Source organism: Globicephala melas, chromosome 12 (genome assembly GCF_963455315.2).
Source record: "Globicephala melas chromosome 12, mGloMel1.2, whole genome shotgun sequence".
Classification (NCBI taxonomy): Eukaryota; Metazoa; Chordata; class Mammalia; order Artiodactyla; family Delphinidae; genus Globicephala; species Globicephala melas.
Window position 1 is genome coordinate 24,010,004 of NC_083325.1, and position 23,824 is coordinate 24,033,827.

Sequence of the window (23,824 nt, forward strand, 5' to 3'; positions counted from 1 at the left end):
ATTGTAGTTTTGATTTGCATTTCTCTAATGATTAATGATGTTGAGCATTCTTTCATGTGTTTGTTGGCAGTCTGTACATCTTCTTTGGAGAAATGTCCATTTAGGTCTTTTGCCCATTTTTGGATTGGATTGTTTGTTTTTCTGTTATTGAGCTGCATCTGCTGCTTGTAAATTTTGGAGATGAATCCTTTGTCAGTTGCTTCATTTGCAAATATTTTCTCCCATTCTGAGGGATGTATTTTGGTCTTGTTTATGGTTTCCTTTGCTGTGCAAAAGCTTTGAAGTTTCATTAGGTCCCATTTGTTTATTTTTGTTTTTATTTCCATTTCTCTAGGAGGTGGATCAAAAAGGATCTCGCTGTGATTTATGTCATAGAGTGTTCTGCCTATGTTTTCCTCTAAGAGTTTGGTGGTTTCTGGCCTTACATTTTGGTCTTTAATCCATTTTGTGCTTATTTTTGTGTATGGTGTTAGGGAGTGATCTAATCTCATACTTTTACATGTACCTGTCCAGTTCTCCCAACACCACTTATTGAAGAGGCTGTCCTTTCTCCACTGTACATTACTGCCTCCTTTATCAAAGACAAGGTGACCATATGTGCATGGGTTTATCTCTGGGCTTTCTATCCTGTTCCATTGATCTATCTTTCTGTTTTTGTGCCAGTACCATACTGTCTTGATTACTGTAGCTTTGTAGTACAGTCCAAAGTCAGGGAGCCTGATTATTCCAGCTCCGTTTTTCATTCTCAAATTGTTTTGGCTATTCGGGGTCTTTTGCATTTCCATACAAATAGTGAATTTTTTTGTTCTAGTTCTGTGAAAAATCCCAGTGGTAGTTTGATAGGGATTGAATTGAATCTATAGATCGCTTTAGGAAGCAGAGTCATTTTCACAATGTTGATTCTTCCAATCAAGAACATGGAATATCTCTCCATCTATTTGTATCATCTTTAATTTCTTTCATCAGTGTCTTATAATTTTCTGCATACAGGTCTTTTATCTCCTTAGGTATGTTTATTCCTAGATATTTTATTCTTTTTGTTGCAATGGTAAACGGGAGTGTTTTCTTGATTTCACTTTCAGATTTTTCATCATTAGTGTATAGGAATGCCAGAGATTTCTGTGCATTAATTTTGTAACCTGCTACTTTACCAAATTCATTTATTAGCTCTAGTAATTTTCTGGTATCATCTTTAGGATTCTCTATGTATAGTATCATGTCATCTGCAAACAGTGACAGCTTTACTTCTTTTCTGATTTGGATTCCTTTTATTTCCTTTTCTTCTCTGATTGCTGTGGCAAAAACTTCCAAAACTATGTTGAATAAGAGTAGTGAGAGTGGGCAACCTTGTGTTGTTCCTTATCTTAGTGGAAATGCTTTCAGTTTTTCACCATTGAGGATGATGTTGGCTGTGGATTTGTCATATATGGCCTTTATTATGTTGAGGAAAGTTCCCTCTATGCCTACTTTCTGCAGGGTTTTTATCATAAATGGGTGTTGAATTTTGTCAAAAGCTTTCTCTGCATCTATTGAGATGATCATATGGTGTTTCTCCTTCAATTTGTTAACATGGTTTATCACATTGATTTATTTGCATATATTGAAGAATCCTTGCATTCTTGGAATAAAACCCACTTGATCATGGTGCATGATCCTTTTAATGTGCTGTTGGATTCTGTTTGCTAGTATTTTGTTGATGATTTTTGCATTTATGTTCATCACTGATATTGACCTGTAGTTTTCTTTCTTTGTGACATCCTTGTCTGGTTTTGGTATCAGGATGATGGTGGCCTCGTAGAATGAATTTGTGAGTGTTCCTTCCTCTGCTGTATTTTGGAAGAGTTTGAGAAGGATAAGTGTTAGCTCTTCTCTAAGCATTTGATGGAATTCGCCTGAGAAACATTCTGGTCCTGGCCTTTTGTTTGTTGGAAGATTTTTAATCACAATTTCAATTCCCTTGCTTGTGATTGGTCTGTTCATATTTTCTATTTCTTCCTGATTCAGTCCTGGCAGGTTGTGCATTTCTAAGAATTTGTCCATTTCTTCCAGGTTGTCCATTTTATTGGCATAGAGTTGCTTGTAGTAATCTCTCATGATATTTTGCATTTCTACAGTGACAGTTGTTATTTCTCCTTTTTCATTTCTAATTCTATTGATTTTAGGCTTCTCTTTTTTTTTTTTTTTTTTGATGAGTCTGGCTAATGGTTTATCTATTTTGTTTATCTTCTCAAAGAATCAGCTTTTAGTTTTATTGATCTTTGCTATTGTTTCCTTCATTTCTTTTTCATTTTTTTCTGATCTGATTTTTATGATTTCTTTCCTTATGTTAACTTTGGGATGTTTTTGTTCTTCTTTCTCTAATTGCTTTATATGCAAGTTTAGGTTGTTTATTCGAGATGTTTCCTGTTTCTTTAGGTGGGCTTGTATTGCTATAAACTTCCCTCTTAGAACTGCTTTTTCTGCCTCCCATAGGTTTTGGGTCATCGTGTATCCATTGACATTTGTTTCTAGGTATTTTTTTTTTTAATTTGCTCTTTGATTTCTTCAGTGATCACTTCGTTATTAAGTAGTATATTGTTTAGCCTCCATGTGTTTTATTTTCTACAGATCTTTTCCTGTAATTGTTATCTAGTCTCATAGCATTGTGGTTGGAAATGATACTTGATACGATTTCAATTTTCTTAAATTTACCAAGACTTGATTTGTGACCCAAGATATGATCTATCCTGGAGAATGTTCCATGAGCACTTGAGAAAAATGTGTATTCTGTTGTTTTTGGATGGAGTGTCCTATAAATATCAATTAAGTCCATCTTGTTTAATGTATCATTTAAAGCTTGTGTTTCCTTATTTATTTTCATTTTAGATGATCTGTCCATGGGTGAAAGTGGGGTGTTAAAGTCCCCTACTATGAATGTGTTACTGTCGATTTCCCCTTTTATGGCTGTTAGTATTTGCCTTATGTATTGAGGTGCTCCTATGTTGGGTGCGTAAATATTTACAATTGTTATATCTTCTTCTTGGATCGATCCCTTGATCATTATGTAGTGTCCTTCTTTGTCTCTTCTAATAGTCCTTATTTTAAAGTCTATTTTGTCTGATATGAGAATTGCTACTCCAGCTTTCTTTTGGTTTCCATTTGCATGGAATATCTTTTTCCATCCCCTTACTTTCAGTCTGTATATGTCTCTAGGTCTGAAGTGGGTCTCTTGTAGACAGCATATATAAGGGTCTTGTTTTTGTATCCATTCAGCCAATCTGTGTCTTTTGGTGGGAGCATTTAGTCCATTTACATTTAAGGTAGTTATCGATATGTATGTCCCTATTCCCATTTTCTAAATTGTTTTGGCTTCATTATTATAGGTCTTTTCCTTCTTTTGTGTTTCTTGTCTAGAGAAGTTCCCTTAGCATTTGTTGTAAAGTTGGTTTGGTGGTGCTGAACTCTCTCAGCTTTTGCTTGTCTGTAAAGGTTTTAATTTCTCCATCAAATCTGAATGAGATCCTTGCTGGGTAGAGTAATCTTGGTTGCAGGTTTTTCTCCTTCAACACTTTCAGTATGTCCTGCCACTCCCTTCTGGCTTGTAGGGTTTCTGCTGAGAGATCAGCTGTTAACCTTAAAGGGATTCCCTTGTGTGTTATTTGTTGTTTTTCCCTTGCTGCTTTTAATATGCTTTCTTTATATTTAATTTTTGACAGTTTGATTAATATGTGTCTTGGCATATTTCTCCTTGGATTTATCCTCTGTGGAACTCTCTGTATTTCCTGGACTTGATTAATTATTTCCTTTCCCATATTAGGGAAGTTTTCAACTATAATCTCTTCAAATATTTTCTCAGTCCCTTTCTTTTTCTCTTCTTCTTTTGGAACCCCTATAATTCGAATGATGGTGCGTTTAATGTTGTTCCAGAGGTCTCTGAGACTGTCTTCAGTTCTTTTCATTCTTTTTTCTTTATTCTGTTCTGCAGTAGTTATTTCCACTATTTTATCTTCCCAGGTCACTTATCCGTTCTTCTGCCTCAGTTATTCTGCTATTGATCCCATCTAGAGTACTTTTAATTTCATTTATTGTGTTGTTCATCATTGCTTGTTTCATCTTTAGTTCTTCTAGGTCCTTGTTAACTGTTTCTTGCATTTTGTCCATTCTATTTCCAGGATTTTGGATCATCCTTACTCTCATTATTCTGAATTCTTTTTCAGGTAGACTGCCTCTTTCCTCTTCATTTGTTTGGTCTGGTACATTTTTATCTTGCTCCTTTATCTGCTGTGTTTTTTTCTGTCTTCTCATTTTGCTTATCTTACTGTGTTTGGGGTCTCCTTTTTGCAGGCTGCAGGTTTGTAGTTCCCACTGTTTTTGATGTCTGTCTCCAGTGGCTAAGGTTGGTTCAGTGGGTTGTGTAGGTTTCCTGGTGGAGGCGACTAGTGCCTGTGTTGTGGTGGATGAGGCTGGATCTTGTCTCTCTAGTGGGCAGGTTCATGTCTGGTGGTGTGTTTTGGGGTGTCTGTGGCCTTATTATGATTTTAGGCAGCCTCTCTGCTTATGGGTGTTGTTGTGTTCCTGTTTTGCTAGTTGTTTGGCATAGGTTGTCCAGCACTGTAGCTTGCTGGTCGTTGAGTGAAGCTGGGTGCTGGTGTTAAGATGGAGGTCTCTGGGAGATTTTCACCGTTTGATATTATGTGGAGCTGGGAGGTCTCTTGCTGACCAGTGTCCTGAAGTTGGCTCTCCTACCTCAGAGGCAGAGCCCTGACTCCTGGCTGGAGCACCAAGAGCCTTTCACCCACACGGCTCAGAATAAAAGGGAGAAAAATTAGAGAGAGTTTGTAGAAGTATGAAGAAAGAAAGAAATAAAGAAAGGAGGGAAGGAAGAAAGAAAGAAAGAAAGAAGGAAAGAAGGCAAGAAGGAAAGAAAGGAGGGAGGGAGGGAGGAAGGAAGGAAGGAGGGAAGGAAGGAATAAAGACAGAAAGAAAGAAGATAGAGTAAAAATAAAATAAAGTATAATAAAGTTATTGAATTAAAAAATAATTATTTAGAAAAAAATAAAAAAGGGACGGATAGAACCTTAGGACAAATGTTGGAAGCAAAGCTATACAGACAAAATCTTACACAGAAGCATACACATACACCCTCACAAAAAGAGGTAAAGGGGAAAAAATCATAAATCTTGCTCTCAGAGACCACCTCCTCAATTTGGGATGATTCGTTGTCTAAAGGAGGGAAGGAAGGAAGGAAGGAAGGAAAGAAAGAAAGAAAGAAAGAACAAAGGTAAAGTATAATAAAGTTATTAAAATTAATTATTAAGAAAAAATTTTTTTAAAAAATACATGGACGGATAGAACCCTAGGACAAACGGTGGAAGCAAAACTATACAGACAAGATCTCACACAGAAGCATACACATACACATTCACAAAAAGAGGAAAAGGGGAAAAAATCATAGATCTTGCTCTCGAAGCCCACCTCCTCAATTTGGGATGACTCGTTGTCTATTCATGTATTCCACAGATGCAGGGTACATCAAGTTGATTGTGGAGCTTTAATCCGCTGCTTCTGAGGCTGCTGGGAGACATTTCCCTTTCTCCTCTTTGTTCTCACAGCTCACAGGGGCTCACCTTTGGATTTGGCCCTGCCTCTGCGTGTAGGTCGCTGGAGGGCGTCTGTTTTTTGCTCAGACAGGATGGGGTTAAAGGAGCCGCCGATTCGGGAGCTCTGGCGCATTCAGGCCGGGGGGGTAGGGAGGGGCACTGCGTGCGGGGCGGGCCTGGGCGGCAGAGGCCAGCGTGACGTTGCACCAGCCTGAGGCCCGCCGTGCGTTCTCCCGGGGAAGTTGTCCCTGGATCCCAGGAACCTGGCAGTGGCGGGCTGCACAGGCTCCGCGGAAGAGGGGTGTAGATAGTGACCTGTGCTCGCACACGGGCCCCTTGGTGGCGGCAGCAGCAGCCGTAGCGTCTCCCGCCCGTCCCTGGGGTCCGTGCTTTTAGCCTCGGCTCACGCCCGTCTTTGGGGTCCATGCTTTTAGCCGCGGCTCGCGCCCGTCTCTGGAGTTCCTTTAAGCAGCGCTCTTAAAGCCCTCTCCTCGCGCACCAGGAAACAAAGAGGGAAGAAAAAGTCTCTTGCCTCTTCGGCAGGTGCAGACTTTTCCCCGGACTCCCTCCCAGCTAGCCGTGGTGCACTAACCCCTTCTGGCTATGTTCAAGCCGCCAACCCCAGTCCTCTCCCTGCCCTCCGACGGAAACCCGAGCCTCAGCTCGCAGCTCCGCCCACCCCGGCGGGTGAGCAGACAAGCCTCTCGGGCTGGTGAGTGCCGGTCGGCACCGATCCTCTGTGCGGGGAATCTCCCCGCTTTGCCCTCCGCACCCCTGTTGCTGTGTACTCCTCCGCGGCTCCAAAGCTCCCCGCTCTGCCTCCCGCAGTCTCCGCCCACGAAGGGGCTTCCTAGTGTGTGGAAACTTTTCCTCCTTCACAGCTCCCTCCCACTGGTGCAGGTGCCGTCCCTATTCTTTTGTCTGTGTTTTTTCTTTTTTTCTTTTGCCCTACCCAGGTACGTGGGGAGTTTCTTGCCTTTTGGGAGGTCTGAGGTCTTCTGCCAGCCTCCAGTAGGTGTTCTGTAGGAGTTGTTCCACGTGTAGATGTATTTCTGGTGCATCTGTGAGGAGGAAGGTGATCTCCGCGTCTTACTCTTCCGCCATCTTCAAGGTCCCACCCCCAACATTTGTTATTTGTAGACTTATTGATGAAAGCCATTCTGACAGGTGTGAAGTGATATCTCATTGTGTTTTTGATTTGCATTTCTCTGATAATTAGTGATGCTGAGCATTTTTCTTGTGCCTGTTGGCCATCTGTATGTCTTCTTTGGAAAAATGTCTATCCAACTCCCCTAAACTTTTTTTAACCAAGTTGAGCTGTTTACATGTTTTGAATATTAATCACTTATTGGTTATACCATTTGCAAATATTTTCTCCCATTCAGTAGATTGTGTTTTCACTTAGTTCACAGTTTCCTTTACTGTGCAAAAGTATTTAGGGTTAGTTAGGTACCATTTGTTTATTTTTGCTTTTGTGTCCTTTGCATTAGGAGATGAATCCAAAAATAAAACTTTTCTATGATTTATGTCAGACTGTTCTGCCTATTTCTTCTAGGAGTTTTGTGATTTTCAGTTTTACATTTAGGTTTTTAATCTAATCCATTTTGAGTTTATTTTGTCTATAATATGAAAAAGTATTCTAATTTCATTCTTTTACGTATAGCTGTCCAGCTTTCCCGGCACCACTTATTGAAGAGACAGTCTTTTCTCTGTAGTATATTCTTGTCTCCTTTATTGTAGATTAATTGATGGTGGATACATGGGTTTATTTCTGAACTCTCTATTCTGTTCCATTGATCTGTGTGTCTGTTTTTGTGGCAGTACCATACAGTTTTGATGACTGTAGCATAGTATTATAGTGTGAAGCCAGGGAGTATGATCCATCCAACTATGTGTATTTTTCTCAAGTTGGCTTTGGCAATTGGATTTTTCATGGTTTCATATATATTTAGGATTATTTGTTTAGTTCTATGAGAAAATGGCAAGTGTATTTTGATAAGAATTGTATTAAATCTGTACATTACTTTGGGTAAAATGGACATTTTAACAATATTTATTCTTCAAATCCAAGAACACAGAATATCTTTCCATTTCTTTCTATTATTTTCAAATTCCTTCATCAATGTTTTATAGTTATCAGAGTATAAGTATTTCACCTCCTTAAATTTATTCCTAGATATTTTATTATTTTATGTGATTTTAAATGGTATTTTTTCTTCATTTCTCTTTCTGATAGTTCATTATTAGGGTATAGAAAAGAAACAGACTTCTGTACATTAATCTTTTATCCTGCAAGTTTACTGAATTTATTTATTAGTTCTAATATTTTTTGGTGGAGACTTTAGAGTTTTCTATATAGAATATCATATCATCTGCAAATAATGACATTTTTACTTCTTCCCTTCCAATTTGAATACCATTTATTTGTTTATTATTTATTTTTTTGTCTGCTTGCTGTGACTAGGATTTCCAATACTATGTTGAATAGAAATGGTGAGAGTGGGCATCCTTGTCTTGTTCCTGAATTTAGGGGGAAGGCTTTCAGATTTTCACCATTGAGTGTCAGGTTGGGTATGGATTTTTCATAAATGGCTTTTATTATGTTGAGGTATATTCCCTCTATACACACTTTGATGAGAGTTTTTATCATAATTAGATGTTGAACTTTGTCAAATGCTTTTTTTGCATCTATGGACATAATCTTTCAGTTTTTGTCTTTCCTTTTGTTAATGTGGTATATCACATTCATGAATTTGTGTACGTTGAACCATACTAACAACTCTGGAATGAACCTGACTTGATCATATTGTATGATCCTTTTTATGTATTGTTGGATTTGATTTGCTAATATTTTGTGGGGGATTTTTGTATATGTATTCAAAGATATTGGCTTGCAATTTTTGTTTTTTGTAGTGTCTGTGTCTGATTTTGATATCAGGGTGATGGCGGATTCATAGAATTAATTTGAGAGTGTTCAGTCTCTTCAATTTTTGGAATAGTTTGGGAAGAATAGGTATAAGTTCTTTGTATGTTCAGCAGAATTGCCCAGTGAAGTCTTTTGGTCCTGATTTTTCTTGCTGGGAGTTTTTTTTTTATTATTATTATTATTACAGAGTCTATTTCACTTCTAGTGATTGGTCTGTTCAAATTATCTGTTTCCTCTTGACTCAGTTTTGGTAGGCTGTACGTTTTTAGAAACTTATCCAGTTTTTCTTCTTGGTTGTCCAATTTGTTGGTATTTAACTGTTCATAGTGTTCTCTTATGATTTGTTAATTTCTGTGGTAACAGTTGTTATTTCTCCTCTTTCATTTATTATTTTGTTCAGATGGGTCCTCCCTCTTTTTTTCTTGGTGAGCCTGGCTAGATGTTTGTAGATTTTATCTTTTCAGAAAACCAGCTATTGGTTTTATTGAGCTTTTCTTTCATTTTTTTTATCTCTATTTTATTTATTTCCTCTCTGATCTTCATTATTACCTTCCTTCTGCTTACTTCAGGTTCTGTTTGTTCTTCTTTTCCTAATTCTTTTATGCAGTAAATTAGATTGCTTATTTGAGATTTTTTTTGTATTTCTTGAGGAAGGCTTGTATAGCTATGAACTTCCCTCTTAGAAATGCCTTTGCTGCATTGCATAGAAATTGTCAGGTTGTGTTTTCATTTTTGTTTGTCTTGAAGTATTAAATTTTTATTTATTTGATTTCATCATTGACCCATTGGTCTTTTAATAGCATGTTGTTTGGTCTCTGTGTGTTTAGTATTTTCCCATTTTCCTTTCTGTGGTTGATTTCTAGTTTCATGTCACTGTGATCTATTATCTTAAATTTGTTGAAACTTTTTTGTGTCCTTATATTTCTTCTAACCTAGAAAAAGTCCCACGAGCACTTGAAAAGAATGTGTATTCTGTTGTTTTTGGATGTAGTGTCCTGTTGATACTAATTAAGTCCAACTGGTCTACAGTGTCATTTAGGACTTCTGTTACCTTATTGATTTTCTGTCTGGATGATCTGTCCGTTGATGTCAGTGGGGTGTTTAACTCTCCTGCTATTATTGTATTCTTGTCAGTTTCTCACTTTATATCTGTTAATATTTGTTTTATATATTTAGCTGCTCCTATATTATGTGCATGTATGTTAACGAGTAATAATCTCTTCTTGATACTGATATTTTTATCATTACATAATGCCCTTCTTTGTTTTTCTTTATGGCCTTTGTTTTAAAGTCTATTTTTCTGATATGAGTATAGTGACCCCCCTCTTTCTTCTCATTTCTATTTGAATGAAATATCTTTTTTCATCCCCTCACTTTCAGTCTGTGTGTACCTTTCAACCTGAAGTGTGTCCCTTGTAGGTAGCATATTATACATTTTTGTTTTTTATTTAATATACCACTTGTCTTTTGATTGGAGCACTTAATCTATTGACATTTAAAGTAATTATTTATATACATGTACTTATTGCCCTTTTAATCCTTGCTTTTCAGTTGTTTTCGTAGTTCTTCTTTGATCATTTCTTCTTTTTGTTTTTCCTTTTGCAGTTTTATGCCTTTCTTTTGTAGTATGCTTGAGTTCCTTTCTGTTCAGTTTTTGTGAATCTATTAGTGTTTTCAATTTGTGGTTACCTTGGTTTTCAAGTATGTTGACCTATGACTATATCTAATTGCTTTAAGTTGATAGTCATTCAAGTTCAAACACATTAAAAATGATCTACATTTTTATACTCCTTTCCACCACATTTTGTGATTTTGATGTCTTATTTTACATCTTCATGCTTATACTTTTACTGCTAATTTTAGTTATAGTCACTTTTACAAGTTTTTTTTATCATTTTTTAATCTGTGTCCTGGCTTATTATGTGATCTTCAATCTTTTTATATATTGGCCTTTCCTATTGTGATTTTCACTTTCCTATGTATTCTTTCTTCCCTTCTATTTAGAAGAGAGCCTTCAATATTTCTTTTAGAGTAGGTTTAGAATTGCTGAATTCTTTTAGTTTTTGTTTGTCTGAGAAATTCTTTATCTCTCCTTCTCTTCTAGATGATAATCATGATGGGTAGAATATTCTAGGTTGCAGGGTTTTCCTGTTCAGGACTTTGAGTATATCATGACACTCCCTTATGGCCTACAAAGTTTCTGCTAAAAAGTCAGTTGATGGCCATATGGGGCTTCCATTTTAATTGACTGTTTTCTCTCCTATGGCCTTTAGAATCCTGTTTTTATTGTTAACTTTTAACACTTTAATTATGATTTGTCTTGGTCTGGGTCTGTTTGGGTTTATCTTGCTTGGAACCCTCTGTACTTCCTATACCTGTGTGTCTGTTTCCTTCTTAGATTTAAAAAGTTTTCAGCCACAATTTCTTCAGATGTATTTTTGTTCCCCATCTCTCTATCTTTCCTCTTTCTGGAACCCCTATTGTGCATAGGTTGGCATGTTTTGCCTCCTTGGGGGTGATATCATTGAGAATGCATGCTACAGTGATGAAATAATATTCTGATTATTTAGGCTAGCTTGTGAAGACCTAAAATAAAACCAGGCAGAGGGCCAATCCTTTCCCCAAAGCTTCCCTGTATATATTTCTCTCTAGAAGAATTTTTCTCAACTTTGACAAGGGATACATATTCTAGGGTAAATCAGTCACTGTAGTGCTTTACCAATGCATACAATGCACACAGACACATACATACACACTCAGCTCTCCTTAATCTTTAGCAAGCACACAAATATATACACAAGTAGATATTTATAATCACTCACAAAGGAATATACCTCACACTCCAGAATTGAAAAAAAAAAATGCCCCAGTAATTGTAAATGTGTTATGTGTTTAATCTACCAAACATACTGGGGCAATACAAAGAATATATATATATATATATATATATATATATATATATATATATACACACACACTATATATATATATACATATATATATATATACACACACATACATATAGAGTAAAATATATATGTATATATAAACCTATTAGGAAAAAGTCTCAACAAAAACAAAAAAATCCAATTATTGAATTTTGACATTTCTATATATATTCTGGATGCTAACTATTTGCCAGGTATATGGTTGCAAATATTTCATGCACTTATTTCTAGTCTTTCACAAAGAAAAAGGTTTTAATTTTAATAGCATTCAATTTATCAATTTTTTAATGGATGTGTTCTTGTTGTCAAATTTAATAAAGAATTTTTTGCTAATTATTAATCAGAAAGATACTCTATTTTTTTCCTAAGTACTTTATAATTTTGAATTCTACATTTAAATTCATGACCTAGTTTGAATTAATTTCTACATAAGTTTTGAGGCTTAGGTTGTTGTTTTTTTAATTTTTTTGCATATGGTTGTCCAATTATTATTATTTTTTTTACATCTTTATTGGAGTATAATTGCTACCAGCACTATTTTTTGAAAAGGCTATTCTTTTTCCATTGAATTTCTTTTATAATTTCATCAAAAAGTTACTTACGTCTGTTTACTGGCTTCTCTGTACTATTCCATTCATTTATATGTCTATCCCTTCACCAATTTCATACAGTCTTGATTACACTAGCTATATAATGTCTTGAAATTAGGTAGGCTCATTCTTCCCACTTTATTCTCCTTTTTCAAAATTGTTAGTTATTATAGTACTTTTGACTTTACATATAAATTTTAGAATAATCTTGTCTATACCTGCAAAAATTCTTTTTGCTTGGCAGCTTATAAAAATTGCCTTAAACATGGATATTAATCTCAAAAGAATTGATATATTTACTATATTAGTTCTTCTAATCCATGAACAAATTATGTCTCCCCAATTATATAGATATTTAAATTACTTTATCAACATTTTGTAGTTTTCAGCATGCAAATCCAAAAACGTTTTGACAGACTTATACCTAAGTATTACTTTCCTTTTTAAATGGTTGCATTTTTCTTATTTATATTTTTGTTTTATTGAGATATAATTGACATACAGCACATATAAGTTTAAGGTGCACAGCATAATGATTTGACTTATATATGGGAATGTGAAATGATTACCATAGTAAATTTAGTTAAAATCCATCACCTCATACATTTACAAAAAAATGTTTTTTTCCTTGTGATAAGTACTTTTAAAACTTACCACTTAGCAACTTTTAAACATACCTTACAGCAGTGTTAATTATAGTCATCATGTTATCCATTATATCCCAGTTCTTATTTTTTTAATTTATTTTTATTGGAGTATATCTGCTTTACAATATTGCATTAGTTTATAATGTACAGCAAAGTGAATCAGCTATATGTATACATATATCCCCTCTTTTTTGGATTTCCTTCTCATTTAGGTCACCACAGAGCACTGAGTAGAGTTCCCTGTGCTATACAGTAGGTTTTCATTAGTTATCTATTTTATACATAGTATCAGTAGTGTATATATGTCAATTCCCAACTCCCAATTCATCCCACCCTCTCCCCCGTTCCTGCTTGGTATCCATAAGTTTATTCTCTACGTCTGTGTCTCTATTTCTCCTTTGTAAATAAGAGTGTCTATACCAATTTTTTCAGTTTCCACATATGTGTTAATATATGATATTTGTTTTTCTCTTTTTGACTTACTTCACTCTGTATGACAGTCTCTAGGTCCACCCATGTCTCTATAAATGACCCAATTTCATTCCTTTTATATGGCTGAGTAATATTCCATTGTATACATGTCCCACATCTTCTTTAACCATTCCACTGTTGATGTACATTTAGGTTGCTTCAATGTCCTGGCTATTGTAAATAGTGCTGCAATGAACATGGCGATGTATGTGTCTTTTCGAATTATGGTTTTCTCTGTGTATATGGCCAGTAGTGGAATTGCTGTGTTATATGTTAGTTATATTTTTAGTTTCTTAAGGAATCTCCATACTGTTTTCCATAGTGGCTGTATCAATTTGCATTCCCAACAAAAATGAATGAAGGTTCCCTTTTCTCCACACCCTCTCCAACATTTATTCATAGATTTTTTATTGATGGCCATTCTGATTGGGGTGAGATGACACCTCATTGTAATTTTGATTTGCGTTTCTCTAATAATTAGTAATATGAGCATCTTTTCATGTGTTTGTTGGCCATCTGTATGTCTTCTTTGGAGAAATGTCTATTTAGGTCTTCTGCCCATTTTTTCACTGGGTTGTTTGCTTTTTGATTCTGAGCTGCATGAGCTGTTTGTATATATTGAAGATTAATCCTTTGTCAGTTGCTTCACTTGCAAATATATTCTCCCATCCTGAGAGTTGTCTTTTTGTCTTGTTTATGGTTTCCTTTGCTCTGCAAAAGCTTTTAAGTTTCATTAGATCTCATTTGTTTATTTTTTTTTTTTATTCTCATTGCTCAAGGTGGTGGGTCAAAAGCAATCTCGCTGTGATTTACATCAAAGAGTGTTCTACCTATGTTTTCCTCTAACAGTTTTACAGTGTCTGGCCTTATATTTATTTAGGTCTTTAATCCATTTTAAGTTTATTTTTGTGTATGGTGTTAGGGAGTGTTCTAATTTAATTCTTTTACATGTACCTGTCCAGTTTTCCCAGCACCACTTATTGAAGAGGCTATCTTTGCTCCAATTGTATATTCTGACCTCCTTTGTCATAGATTAGGTGACTGTAGGTACATGAGATTATCTCTGGGATTTCTATACTATACCATTGATCTATATTTCTGCTTTTGCGCCAGTACCATACTGTCTTGATTACTTTAGCTTTGGAGTATAGTCAGCAGTCAGGGAGCCTGATTCCTTCAGCTCCATTTCTGTTTCTCAAGATTGCTTTTGCTATTCAAGGTCTTTTGTGTTTGTATACAAATTGTAAAATTCTTTATTCTAGTTCTGTGAAAAATGACATTGGTAATGTGAAAGGGATTTCATTGAATCTGTAGTTGCTTTGTGTAGTATAGTCATTTTCACAATATTGTTTCTTCAAATCCAGGAACATGGTATTGTGTCATCTTTGACTTCCTTCATCAGTATCTTATAGTTTTCTGAATACAGGTCTACTGCCTCCTTAAGTAGGTTTATTCCTAGGTATTTTATTGTTTTTGTTTCAATGGTGAATGTGATTGTTTCCTTAATGTCTCTTTCTGCTCTTTTATTGTTAGTGTATAGAAATGCAAGAGATTTCTGTGTATTACTTTTGTATCCTGCAACTTTACTAAATTCATTGATTTGCTCTAGTAGATTTCTGGTGGCATCTTTAGGATTTTCTACATATAGTATCATGTTATCAGAAAACATTGACACTTTTACTTCTTCTTTGCCAATTCACAACCCTTTCCTTTTTTTTTCCTTCTCTGATTGCCATGGCTAGGACTTCCAAATCTATGTTGAATAGTAGTGGTGAGAGTGGACATTCTTGGCTTGTTCCTGACATTAGTGGAAATGCTTTCAGTTTTTCACCATTGAGAATAAGGTTTGCTATGGGTTTGTCATATATGGCCTTTATTATACTGAGGTTGGTTCCCTCTATGCCCACTTTCTGGAGAGTTTTTATCATAAATCGGTGTTGAATATTGTCAAAAGCTTTTTCTGCATCTATTAAATGATCATATACTTTTTATTCTTCAATTTGTTAATATGATGTATCACATTGATTGATTTGTGCGTATTGAAGACTCCTTGCATCTCTAGGATAAATATCACTTTATCATGTTGTATGATCTTTGCAATGTGTTGTTGGATTAGCTTTGCTAGTATATTGTTGAGGATTTCTGTGTCTATGTTCATCAGTGATATTGGCCTGTAATTTTCTGTTTTTGTGATATCTTCGTCTGGTTTTGGTATCACGGTGATGGTGGCATAGTAGAATGAGGTTGGGAGTGTTCCTCCTTCTGTAATATTTTGGAAGAGTTTGAGAAGGATGGGTGTTAACTCATCTCTAAATGTTTGAGACAATTCATGTGTGAAGCCATCTGGTCTTGGACTTTTATTTGTTGGAAAAAAATTTTTTTTAACAACTTTATTAGATTATAACTGCTCTGCATTGTTGTGTTAATTGCTGTTGTATAACAAAGTGAATCAGCTATACTTATACATATATCCCAATACCCCCTCCCTCTTGCATCTCCCTCCAATTCTCCATATATCACCCCTTTAGGTGGTCACAAAGCACGAAGCCCATCTCCCTGTGCTAAGGGGCTACTTCCCACTAGCTATCTATTTTACATTTGGTAGTGTATATATGTCAATGCCACTCTCACTTAGTCCCAGGTTACCCTTCCCCATCACCGTGTCCTTAAGTCCACTCTCTACCTCTACAGCTTTATTCCTGTCCTGCTGCTAGGATCTTCAGAACCTTTTTGTTTTTTTAGATTTCATATATATGTGTTAGGATACGGTATTTGTTTTTCTCTTTCTGACTTACTTCACTCTGTATGACAGACTCTATGTCCATCCACCTCACTACAAATGACTCAGTTTCATTTCTTTTTAGGCTAAGTAATATTCCATTGAATATTTGTGCCACATCTTCTTTATCCATTCATCTGTCGATGGACACTTAGGTTACTTCCATGTCGCAGCTATTATAAATAGTGTTTCAATGAATATTGTGGTACATGACTCTTTTTTTTTTTTTTTTTTTTGCGGTACACGGGCCTCTCACTGTTGTCACCTCTCCCGTCGTGGAGCACAGGATCGGAGGCACAGGCTCAGTGGCCATGGCTCACGGCCCAGCTGCCCCGTGGTATGTGGCATCTTCCCGGACCAGGGCACGAACCCATGTCCCCTGCATCGTCAGACAGACTCTCAACCACGATGCCACCAGGGAAGCCCCATGACTCTTTTTGAATTATTGTTTTCTCAGGGTATATGCACAGTAGTGGGATTGCTAGGTCATATGGTACTTCTATTTTTAGATTTTTAAGGAACTTCCATACTATTCTCCACAGTGGCTGTGTCAATTTACATTCCCACCAAAGGTGTAGGAGGCTTCCCTTCTCTCCACACCCTCTACAGCATTTACTGTTTGTATGTATTTTGATGATGGCCATTCTGACTGGTGTGAGGTGATACCATATTGTAGCTTTGATTTGCATTTCTCTAATGATTAGAGATCTTGAGCATCCTTTCATGTGTTTGTTGGCAATCTGTATATCTTCTTTGGAGAAATGTTTACTTAGGTCTTCTGCCCATTTTTGGATTGGGTTGTTTTGTGGGCTTTTTGTTTGTTTGTTTTGATATTGAGCTGCATAAGCTACTTGTATATTTTAGAGATTAATCCTTTGTCAGTTGCTTCATTGCAAATATTTTTTCCCATTCTGAGGGTTGTCTTTTTGTCTTGTTTATGGTTTCCTTTGCTGTGCAAAAGCTTTTAGGTTTCAGTAGGTCCCATTTTTGTATTTTTCTTTTTATTTCCATTTCTCTAGGAGGTGGTTCAAAAAGGATCTTGCTGTGATTTATGTCAGAGAATTTCTATGTTTTCCTCTAAGAGTTTGATAGTGTCTGGCCTTAAATTTAGGTCTTTAATCCATTTTTAGTTTATTTTTGTGTATGGTGTTAGAGAGTGTTCTAATTTCATTCTTTTACATGTAGCTATCCAGTTTTCCCCGAACCACTTATTGAGGAGGCTGTCAATTCTCCATTGTATATTCTTGTCTCCTTTACCAAAGATAAGGTGACCACATGTGAGTGGGTATATCTCTGGGCTTTCTATCCTGTTCCATTTACCTGTAATTCTGTTCCTGTGCCAGTACTATACAGTCTTGATTATTGTAGTTTGTAGTACAGTGTGAATTCAGAAAGCCTGATTCCTCCAGCTCCATTTTTCTTTTCAAGATAGCTTTAGCTATTTGGTGTCTTTTGTGTTTCCAAACAAATTGTGAAATTTTTTGTTCTAGTTTTGTGGAAATTGCCATTGATACTTTGATAGGGATTGCATTGAATCTGTAGATTGCTTTGGGTAGTAGAGACATTTTCACAATGTTGATCTTCCGATCCAAGAACAGGGTATATCTCTCCATCTGTTTGTATCATCTTTAATTTCTTTCATCAGGGTCTTATAGTTTTCTGCATACAGGTCTTTTGTCTCCTTAGGTAGGTTTTTTCCTAGGTATTTTATTGTTTTGGTTGCAATGGTAAATGGGAGTGTTTCCTTATTTTCTCTTTCATATTTTTTGTCACTGGTGTATAGAAATGGAAGAGATTTCTCTGCATTAATTTTGAACCTGCTACTTTACTAAATTCCTTGATTAGCTCTAGTAGATTTCTGGTAACATCTTTAGGATTCTTTATGTAAACTATCATGTCATGTGCAAATAGTGACAGTTTTACTTCTTCTTTTCCTATTTGGGTTCATTTTATTTCTTTTTCTTCTCTGATTGCTGTGGCTAAAACTTTCAAAACTACGTTGAATAATAGTGGTGGGAGCGGGCAACCTTGTCTTTTTCGTAATCTTTGTGGAAATAATTTCCTTTTTTTTTTACCATTGAGAACGATGTTAGCTGTAGGTTTGTCATGTATGGTTTTTATTATGCTGAGATAAGTTCCCTCTATGTCTACTGTCTGGAGAGTTTTTTTTTTTTTTATCATAAATAGGTGTTGAATTTTGTCAAATGTTTTTTCTGCATCTATTGAGATTATCATATGGTTTTTATCCTTTAATTTCGTAATATGGTTTATCACATTGATTGATTTGCATATACTGAAGAATCTCTTGCATTCCTGGGATAAACCCCACTTAACCATGCTGTATAATCCTATTAATGTGCTGTTGGATTCTGTTTGCTAGTGTTTTGTTATGGATTTTTGCACCTATGTTCATCAGTGATATTGGCTTGCAGTTTTCTTTTTTTGTAACATCTTTGTCTGGTTTTGGTAACAGAGTAATAGTGGTCTCATAGAATGAGTTTGGAGTGTTCCTCTCCCTGCTTTATTTTGGAAGAGTTTGAGAAAGGTAAGTGTTACCTCTTCTGTAAATGTTTGATAGAACTTGCCTGTGAGACCATCTGGTCCTGGGATTTTGTTTGGAAGATTTTTAATCACAGTTTCAATTTTAGTGCTTGTAATTGTTTGATTTATACTTTCTATTTATTCCTGGTTCAGTCTCGGAATGTTGTGCTTTTCTAAGAATTTGTCCATTTCCTCCAGGTTGTCCATTTTATTGGCATATATTTGCTTGTAGTAATCTCTCATGATCCTTCATATTTCTACAGTGTCAGTTATTTGTTCTCCTTTTTCATTTCTAATTCATTGATTTGAGTCTTCTCCCTGTTTTTCTGGAGGAGTCTGGATAATGGTTTATCAATTTTGTTTATCTTCTCAAAGAACCAGCTTTTAGTTTTATTGATCTTTGCTATTGCTTCCTTCCTTTCCTATTCAATTATTTCTGATCTGATCTTTATGATTTCTCTCCTTTGGCTAACTTTGTGGGTTTTTGTTCTTCTTTCTCTATTTGCTTTAGGTGTAAGGTTAGGTTGTTTATTTGAGATGTTCCTTGTTTCTTGAGGTAGGATTGTATTGCTCTAAACTTCCCTTTTAGAACTGCTTTTCCGGCATCTCATAAGTTTTGGGTCATCATATTTTCATTGTCATTTTTTTCTAGGTAATTTTTGATTGCCTCTGATTTCTGCAGTGATCTCTTGGTTATTTAGTAGTGTATTGTTTAGCTTCCATGTGTTTGTGATTTTTACAGTTATTTTTTCCTGTAATTGATATCTAGTCTCCTAGTATTGTGGTCAGAAAAGATAATTGATACGATCTTAATTTTCTTAAGTTTACCAAGGCTTGATTTGTGACCCAAGATATGATCTATCCTGGAGATTGTTCCATGAGCCCTTGAGAAGAAAGTGTATTCTGTTGTTTCTGGATCGAATGTCATATAAATATCAACTAAATCCATCTTATTTAATGTACCATTTAAACGTTGTGTTTCCTTATTTATTTTCATTTTGGGTAATCTGTCCATTTGTGAAAGTGGAGTGTTAAAGTCCCCTACTATTATTTTGTTACTGTTGATTTCCCCTTTTATGACTGTTAGTATTTGCCTTATGTATTGAGGTGCTCCTATGTTGGGTGCATAAATATTTGCAATTGTTATATCTTCTGCTTGGACTGATCCCTTGATCATTACATAGTGTCCTTCTTTGTTTCTTGTAATAGTCTTTATTTTATTTTATTATATTTTATTTATTTATATATTTTTTGTGTGTGTGATGAAGGAAAGTACTGCATTTACTGCAAGCTATCCAAAATGACACCAAGCAAAAACAGGCAGCTCATGCTCAAAAGACTCAAACTCTGGGATGGCTTTCAGGAAAGTGTTTTTATTTTATTTTATTTATTTTTTATTTTTTACTTTTTTAACATCTTTATTGGGGTATAATTTCTTTACAATGGTGTGTTAGTTTCTGCTTTATAAAAAAGTGAATCAGTCATACATAAACATATGTTACCATATCTCTTCGCTCTTGTGTCTCCCTCCCTCCCACCCTCCCTATCCCACCCTTCCAGGCGGTCACAAAGCACCAAGTTGATCTCCCTGTGCTATGTGGCTGCTTCCCACTAGCTATCTAGCTTATGTTTGGTAGTGTATATATGTCCATGCCTCTCTCTTGTTTGTCACAGCTCACCCTTACCCTCTCCATATCCTCAAGTCCATTCTCTAGTAGGTCTGTGTCTTTATTCCTCTCATACCCCTAGGTTCTTCATGACATTTTTTTTCTTAAATTCTATATATATATATATGTGTTAGCATACAGTATTTGTCTTTTTCTCTCTGACTTACTTCACTCTGTATGACAGACTCTAGGTCTATCCACCTCATTACAAATAGCTCAGTTTCATTTCTTTTTATGATGAGTAATATTCCATTGTATATATGTGCCACATCTTCTTTATCCATTCATCCGATGATGGGCAATTAGTTTGTTTCCATCTCCAGGCTATTGTAAATAGAGCTGCAATGAACATTTTGGTACATGACTATTTTTGAATTATGGTTTTTTCAGGGTATATGCCCAGTAGTGGGATTGCTGGGTCATATGGTAATTCCGTTTGTAGTTTTTTAAGGAACCTCCATACTGTTCTCCATAGTGGCTGAACCAATTCACATTCCCACCAGCAGTGCAAGAGTGTTCCCTTTTCTCCACACCCTCTCCAGCATTTATTGTTTCTAGATTTTTTGATGATGGCCATTCTGACTGGTGTGAGATGATATCTCATTGTAGTTTTGATTTGCATTTCTCTAATGATTAATGATGTTGAGCATTCTTTCATGTGTTTGTTGGCAGTCTGTACATCTTCTTTGGAGAAATGTCCATTTAGGTCTTTTGCCCATTTTTGGATTGGATTGTTTGTTTTTCTGTTATTGAGCTGCATCTGCTGCTTGTAAATTTTGGAGATGAATCCTTTGTCAGTTGCTTCATTTGCAAATATTTTCTCCCATTCTGAGGGATGTATTTTGGTCTTGTTTATGGTTTCCTTTGCTGTGCAAAAGCTTTGAAGTTTCATTAGGTCCCATTTGTTTATTTTTGTTTTTATTTCCATTTCTCTAGGAGGTGGATCAAAAAGGATCTCGCTGTGATTTATGTCATAGAGTGTTCTGCCTATGTTTTCCTCTAAGAGTTTGGTGGTTTCTGGCCTTACATTTTGGTCTTTAATCCATTTTGTGCTTATTTTTGTGTATGGTGTTAGGGAGTGATCTAATCTCATACTTTTACATGTACCTGTCCAGTTCTCCCAACACCACTTATTGAAGAGGCTGTCCTTTCTCCACTGTACATTACTGCCTCCTTTATCAAAGACAAGGTGACCATATGTGCATGGGTTTATCTCTGGGCTTTCTATCCTGTTCCATTGATCTATCTTTCTGTTTTTGTGCCAGTACCATACTGTCTTGATTACTGTAGCTTTGTAGTACAGTCCAAAGTCAGGGAGCCTGATTATTCCAGCTCCGTTTTTCATTCTCAAATTGTTTTGGCTATTCGGGGTCTTTTGCATTTCCATACAAATAGTGAATTTTTTTGTTCTAGTTCTGTGAAAAATCCCAGTGGTAGTTTGATAGGGATTGAATTGAATCTATAGATCGCTTTAGGAAGCAGAGTCATTTTCACAATGTTGATTCTTCCAATCAAGAACATGGAATATCTCTCCATCTATTTGTATCATCTTTAATTTCTTTCATCAGTGTCTTATAATTTTCTGCATACAGGTCTTTTATCTCCTTAGGTATGTTTATTCCTAGATATTTTATTCTTTTTGTTGCAATGGTAAACGGGAGTGTTTTCTTGATTTCACTTTCAGATTTTTCATCATTAGTGTATAGGAATGCCAGAGATTTCTGTGCATTAATTTTGTAACCTGCTACTTTACCAAATTCATTTATTAGCTCTAGTAATTTTCTGGTATCATCTTTAGGATTCTCTATGTATAGTATCATGTCATCTGCAAACAGTGACAGCTTTACTTCTTTTCTGATTTGGATTCCTTTTATTTCCTTTTCTTCTCTGATTGCTGTGGCAAAAACTTCCAAAACTATGTTGAATAAGAGTAGTGAGAGTGGGCAACCTTGTGTTGTTCCTTATCTTAGTGGAAATGCTTTCAGTTTTTCACCATTGAGGATGATGTTGGCTGTGGATTTGTCATATATGGCCTTTATTATGTTGAGGAAAGTTCCCTCTATGCCTACTTTCTGCAGGGTTTTTATCATAAATGGGTGTTGAATTTTGTCAAAAGCTTTCTCTGCATCTATTGAGATGATCATATGGTGTTTCTCCTTCAATTTGTTAACATGGTTTATCACATTGATTTATTTGCATATATTGAAGAATCCTTGCATTCTTGGAATAAAACCCACTTGATCATGGTGCATGATCCTTTTAATGTGCTGTTGGATTCTGTTTGCTAGTATTTTGTTGATGATTTTTGCATTTATGTTCATCACTGATATTGACCTGTAGTTTTCTTTCTTTGTGACATCCTTGTCTGGTTTTGGTATCAGGATGATGGTGGCCTCGTAGAATGAATTTGTGAGTGTTCCTTCCTCTGCTGTATTTTGGAAGAGTTTGAGAAGGATAAGTGTTAGCTCTTCTCTAAGCATTTGATGGAATTCGCCTGAGAAACATTCTGGTCCTGGCCTTTTGTTTGTTGGAAGATTTTTAATCACAATTTCAATTCCCTTGCTTGTGATTGGTCTGTTCATATTTTCTATTTCTTCCTGATTCAGTCCTGGCAGGTTGTGCATTTCTAAGAATTTGTCCATTTCTTCCAGGTTGTCCATTTTATTGGCATAGAGTTGCTTGTAGTAATCTCTCATGATATTTTGCATTTCTACAGTGACAGTTGTTATTTCTCCTTTTTCATTTCTAATTCTATTGATTTTAGGCTTCTCTTTTTTTTTTTTTTTTTTGATGAGTCTGGCTAATGGTTTATCTATTTTGTTTATCTTCTCAAAGAATCAGCTTTTAGTTTTATTGATCTTTGCTATTGTTTCCTTCATTTCTTTTTCATTTTTTTCTGATCTGATTTTTATGATTTCTTTCCTTATGTTAACTTTGGGATGTTTTTGTTCTTCTTTCTCTAATTGCTTTATATGCAAGTTTAGGTTGTTTATTCGAGATGTTTCCTGTTTCTTTAGGTGGGCTTGTATTGCTATAAACTTCCCTCTTAGAACTGCTTTTTCTGCCTCCCATAGGTTTTGGGTCATCGTGTATCCATTGACATTTGTTTCTAGGTATTTTTTTTTTTAATTTGCTCTTTGATTTCTTCAGTGATCACTTCGTTATTAAGTAGTATATTGTTTAGCCTCCATGTGTTTTATTTTCTACAGATCTTTTCCTGTAATTGTTATCTAGTCTCATAGCATTGTGGTTGGAAATGATACTTGATACGATTTCAATTTTCTTAAATTTACCAAGACTTGATTTGTGACCCAAGATATGATCTATCCTGGAGAATGTTCCATGAGCACTTGAGAAAAATGTGTATTCTGTTGTTTTTGGATGGAGTGTCCTATAAATATCAATTAAGTCCATCTTGTTTAATGTATCATTTAAAGCTTGTGTTTCCTTATTTATTTTCATTTTAGATGATCTGTCCATGGGTGAAAGTGGGGTGTTAAAGTCCCCTACTATGAATGTGTTACTGTCGATTTCCCCTTTTATGGCTGTTAGTATTTGCCTTATGTATTGAGGTGCTCCTATGTTGGGTGCGTAAATATTTACAATTGTTATATCTTCTTCTTGGATCGATCCCTTGATCATTATGTAGTGTCCTTCTTTGTCTCTTCTAATAGTC